Source organism: Phalaenopsis equestris, unplaced genomic scaffold, assembly GCF_001263595.1.
Source record: "Phalaenopsis equestris unplaced genomic scaffold, ASM126359v1 Scaffold000258, whole genome shotgun sequence".
In the NCBI taxonomy this organism is placed as follows: Eukaryota; Viridiplantae; Streptophyta; class Magnoliopsida; order Asparagales; family Orchidaceae; genus Phalaenopsis; species Phalaenopsis equestris.
This window is the reverse complement of record NW_018164700.1, coordinates 942426-948053: the sequence shown is the minus strand read 5'-3', so window position 1 is coordinate 948053 and position 5628 is coordinate 942426. Positions and strand designations below refer to the sequence as shown.

Here is a 5628-nt window from a genome sequence, read left to right as displayed (position 1 = left end):
TTTGTCCAACAAAGCTCGGGATTAAGTACAGGTTGGGGTGAATATTAACGGGCGCGCTTAGCTTAAGTATGATTAAATTAATCGAGATGGATGCTTAATCTTCCGTTGACCGCAGGCCGTCCCGTTCCGTGACAAGAGATGCAGACGGTGGCGGATTGGTTCGTACGGGTCTGCGGGATGGAGCTCAGCACGTGGCTGCTCAGTACTCCCAAGTTTTTTCGTTTTAGTGATTGATTAATTGATTATTGCAGTGGCAATATTAATAATTTTATTTGCAAATTATAAATCTATAAATGTGTTTTGACCGCGTTTAAATGATTAGTTTATGTGTAAGTGTGCAATTATAATAAAGTTTAGTGTTTGGAGCTGAAAAATTCAACTAAAACAATATAAACTTTAGAAATTAAAACAAAAAAAAGATAGAAATTTTAATAAATTATTTTGATTTTTTTTATGGTCAAACACATAATAATTCAATGTGGATTTTGGATTAGTTTTTTTTTTTGTATATACATTAATTAGTCATGTAGCGTGCCTTCATTTATTAAAACCCAATTGGCACAATTTATTCCTGAATTGGGGGTTTAACCAATAAATTAATTTTAGGGATATTTAAATAAATAGCACAACATTTTTATGTATTTACATAGCTCACTCCTAAACTTTCATACTTACACCTTAATTTGTACGTAAAAATGAAAGTTTTGATGTGAGATATGTAAATACATAAGAATTCTGGGTTGTTTATGTGAACTCGCCTAGTTTTCAATTTGATATAAAATGAAGAATAAAAATTTTAGGACTATGAATCACACCTAAGAAATATAGCGTAAATGAGAATGAGGAGAGAGAGAGCAAGAGTAGAGAGAGAGAGAACTTTAGGAAAGAAGTATTTTGACATTAAATTCCAACAACCAATTCTTATTACATTTATTCTTCCTCTATTTATAGTGAAGTAGAATAATCGAGAATTAACAAATAAGCGCTCGACATGCCCTTGACATGTTTCTGACCGGTCAATCTTCTTTAATCGCCTTTGGTCGAGTCTGCCAATCAACTATGAGTGCCGGTCAGGCTTTGAGTGTGGATCGGTCTTTGCCTAATGCACTTCTAAGGCAATCAGTCATCCAAGTTGGTCGTTTCTCCAGTTGACCGGCCCTTTGGTGGATTTCAATTCGGTCTGTCGGCTAGTTCTCATTTAGTTGTTTTCTTCTTATCTTGGATATTCTTGTCTCTCTTAGATCTTTCGACACATGTCTGATACAAGATTATTCGATAAGGTCAATCGCATTTTCCTTGTACACACGCCACAAAAATACAACAAAAATTGATGAGAAAACCAACGACCCCTACTGAGTTGGTAATTTTTTCTTTATTTCTAGCGGCTTACATATGATTAATATAACTGATAATTTTTCTACGGGTTCACACTGTTGGTTTTTAGTGAAACATATAACCGACAAACTTTAATTAATAACCTACAGTCACGACCGTTGGTTCATACCAAAGTAGAAAACGATGATTATTGACTGTCAAAAATAAACACTGTGGGTTATAAATTTTCAATATCTGACTGTCCGTATATATTAACCTGTTATACCTACCATCGCTTATTAATAAATTAAAAGCCTATGATCAAGGGCAGTCAAAAAGCTATCAGGAAACCTGTTTATATCAAACCTACATCCTCATTTCTCATTTTCTCTCGCGAGCGATAAACCTCTCTAGATTCGACCGACCCCCTTTGATTCGCAGATTCACCACAGTTAACCATTTCTAGTGTTTTTAGAGTCAAGTTATAGCTAAACTCGATTCAAATATTCTTTAAAGTTTTATTTTTAATTTGAACCATTAGATTTTTCGCATTTTAAGATTTATTATGTATACCGTGTTACATGCACGGGCATGACTCAACTCTTATGATTTTCCATATCTAACTCCTAAAATTTAATAAAAAAATTTGCATATCTAGCTCATAATTCTTAAGTATTTCTATATCTTGCACCTTAACTTTCATATTCATGTACAGGACACTACGGTTAAATCCTAATTTTGAGTCTTATGCCTGCAAATATGAAAGTTTAGCTTTGAGATATGTAAATACATAATATATGTTTGTTATGCATATAAATTTAATCTACTTCAAGCAAAACTTGGGACAGTTATAAGTTTCATAGCTTCTTAGGTCTCTTCAGCTCAACTGGGTCCATAGTTAAGTTTGTTAATTATAAGATCATGATTATAGAGCTAAAACAATAAAATTGCTTCTAGGGTTTTTATTTTACCCAATCCAAGTGTCTATAACATGCTTGCTTTTAAATTGATCTAGCATACCTATGGCAAATTTATCTACTCAAATTAAATGATTGATCAAATTGTAGCCAAAATAAAGCTAGATTTGATTCTATAAAAGCCCATAAAAGTAATGCTTAGAAGAGAAGCCTAAAAGTAAAACCAAAATTAAAATCTTATGGGTATCTAATTGTTTAAATCTATTGTTAACATCACTTATAATGAGGAAGATATGATCAATTAAATTCCTAGTATTTGCTTGTAGATTTGGCTCTCTTCTGGGTGACCTCTCAAAGTCTCTCATTAGCCTTAATGAATGGATATCCTCAATCCAAACCTCTCTATAGTTCCAATTAAACTTAAATTAAGTGTGTTTTTATATTGAGTGCTATGTGCAAAAATATGAAAGTTTAGGTTTGAGATATATATGAAGAGATAATAACTATGTGTTGTGCATGTAAATGTCACTTCTTAAAGGCAAATTTGCAGACGTGCTACACAACTCTTATGTATTTATGTGTCTTACACCTAAACTAATTTGTATTTATGTATCACACAACATCAAATATATAGGTTATTTATGTACATTCATGCATCAAAGCCACAATAGAGTATTTCTAGATAAAAAATGAATCACTAAAGAGTTCTTGAACGTTGCTAAAATCGTGCAAGCGGCATCTCAACTTTCGACTTATTTATATGAGGGTAGGTTTCGGTTTCTATGTTAGGAACATAATAAATGAGCACACTTAGCGCCTGTAAAGTTAGATATGATTTATATCGTTATGGATTTAAACATGATTATTAGATTTGTTGTCCTTCAGATGAAAATGTTAACCATTCAATAACTAGTTGTACTCCATTGACAAGCAATGATCCTCAACCTGAGTTTGGCTCAAATTGATTTGTCGAAATGATATTTGAATGAACAAGACCTTATTATCTCAGTCAAGTGGATGAAGAGCCACCAAAACAAGAAGCACATGTGTTTCAAAAATTATTATTTGCATCATAAATGCCATTGTGGGAAGCTCTACATCCCATTTTGAGTTATTTATAACTCTCACAATATTAATAATTACAGTAGAATTTAACATATCCTAAGTATTCATCAATCAATTTGTAAGATTATTGAAAAAGATAAATGCTGATAGAATAATCATTTTAAAATTCATTAAATAATTATATAGCACTTTTTTTGTTTTTTTAAACATCCTTAGATCTTAAGCCAAACTTGTTCATATCAATGCATAAAATATCATTTACCATGTCAGCTTTGCATAACATATAATGAGCGGGACAAACATGTTTGCTTTAAAATATATTTTACATCGCTTGCTGCGTCCTTATATACTAACATATGCTATAGAACACGATTTTTTCCATCATTTTTTGCATAATAATAGCTGATCTATAAGATTTTTTATTTATTTATAAGAACTTTTATAATTTAATTATTAATTGTATGCCTTGAACTCATTTATTACAATTCATAGGTAGTGCGTTTGAATGAAAGATTTGGCATCCCATAAGTAGGGATGTGGGATGGAAAGGAGCTCGAAGATCGTTAATCATTTGAAACTCGATTCAAATATTGGCTCGTATCAAGAATAAAACTAAATAAACGAGTCAAAATTTTTAATTGGAACTTTTTTAGCCGATTTCGAGCTATGCATAGATCGGCTCGAAGTAATTTGAGATCAGCTTGTAGAATTTTTTTTTATTTCTAAAAATTATAACATGCACAACTAATGAGCGGGACAAACGTGATTGTTTGTTGCATGCCCTCCTTTGAAAATGCAGAGTTGTGCATGTGACACTTCTTTTGTTGTAGCAGCTCGTATCAGTGTTATTTCTCCCTCGAGGAAGAGGCTTGCATCCAATGACGATACACCACAACATTCTTTCTTGTTCTCTAGCCTCTCTTGTAGTCCTTCAGTGTTCTTAAGGATTTCCAACATCACGAATGTTACATTATCATTTTGAAGCCAATTTATAGCTGAAACTGATCCAAATAATTCAATTTGAGTCAACTAGTTTCAATTTGAGCCGGATCAAGCCAATTCCGAGCTGAGACGAATCCAACTAACCAACTCCATTGGAGCCGTTTCGATTCTAAGCCGGATTAAGATTGATTCAATATAACGAGCCAAGAATCGATTTTGAACCACATTAAATCTATTCGAACCAACCCTAACTCAACTCGAAAACGGATCATTAACGGCGGCAACCCAAAAGAAAAATGGAGGTGTTGGTTACTAATTAAACACAGTTGAAATTATTCTGGATAAAATATCATTTTTTTTTATTTTAAAATTTAATTACTGTAATATATCTCACAATTAAAGCAACAGAAAAAGGGACAAATTTAAAATGAATTGCTCAGCCGGTCTCAAGATAAAGATGTAATTATAATTTTATAATTAGTATATTAATGATAAACCGAGTGTAAAGACAAATTTAAATCAACAGAATCAAAGGTTATACGAGCAAGAATCAGAAAAAGTCTCATAAATATATATTTTTCCAAAATTTAATTTTATATTATTTAAATCATGTATTCTATTCGTAATTCATTATTTATTGAATTTAAAATAAAAATTAAAGTCTTATTTCTCTGTCGAAATAGTTCAAAATAAAAAAAAAAACGTGCAAATATGAACGAGGGTTAGCCGTGTTTTACTTATTTTAATATAAAAAAATTCGCACATTAAAAAGGACGCCGTTGCCGGGGATCGAACCCGGGTCACCCGCGTGACAGGCGGGAATACTCACCACTATACTACAACGACTTTGTTGAATTGGTTCGATTAATGTATATATTTAACAAAATTCTAACAATTGGATGAAAAAATGACAAATTTATGTTAGTTGATTGCACAATTATTCATTAAAATTATAATAATATTTTAAATTTTGCAAACAAAATTAGTATGCTTGAATATAAGTGAAGGGATGGATTAAGGCTTTGAGGGAGCTTCCTCTTCCTTGAGAGCTCTATTAAAAATAATTTCAACATAAATATCATTATAACGTTTCAGTTACTAAAAAGAACAAGAGTTTGAATAGAAAAAAAAATTATATTAATAAACATAATTTTAAGAGAGCAACTCAAATTTTGCGATAATAAGAATGGTGGAGCATAGCGGAACGATAAGCCCAAGCGATAGAGATGTCATGATATGAAAAGGCGAGAAAATGACATTCCGTTCAATGAACTTCCGACGATGCCTCCAAGGCAAACAAAGAACATGGGTTTTTCGGGGTGATGAAACATTTGAATGCATTCAAAATTGAAGTAATAACTATTTTATGATTTTTAATTGTAAAATTTAA

General features: G+C 31.7%; 1 non-coding gene across 1 annotated transcript; it reads right to left on the bottom strand.

Annotated features, from left to right (window-relative positions):
- Positions 1-5012: 5012 nt before the first annotated feature.
- TRNAD-GUC lies at positions 5013-5084 on the bottom strand. The gene has a single exon. It is a non-coding gene; the product is annotated as a tRNA-Asp (tRNA).
- Positions 5085-5628: the final 544 nt, after the last annotated feature.